Source organism: Oncorhynchus keta, chromosome 15, assembly GCF_023373465.1.
Source record: "Oncorhynchus keta strain PuntledgeMale-10-30-2019 chromosome 15, Oket_V2, whole genome shotgun sequence".
Classification (NCBI taxonomy): domain Eukaryota; kingdom Metazoa; phylum Chordata; class Actinopteri; order Salmoniformes; family Salmonidae; genus Oncorhynchus; species Oncorhynchus keta.
Genome location: NC_068435.1, coordinates 34869279 through 34869479, shown reverse-complemented (window position 1 = coordinate 34869479; position 201 = coordinate 34869279).

The window sequence follows — 201 nt, the reverse complement described above, 5'->3', positions numbered from 1 at the left end:
GGATCACTTCTACCTATCATTCTATCCAGGATCACTTCCACCTATCATTCTATCCAGGATCACTTCTACCTATCATTCTATCCAGGATCACTTCTACCTATCATTCTATCCAGGATCACTTCCACCTATCATTCTATCCAGGATCACTTCTACCTATCATTCTATCCAGGATCACTTCCACCTATCATTCTATCCAGGATC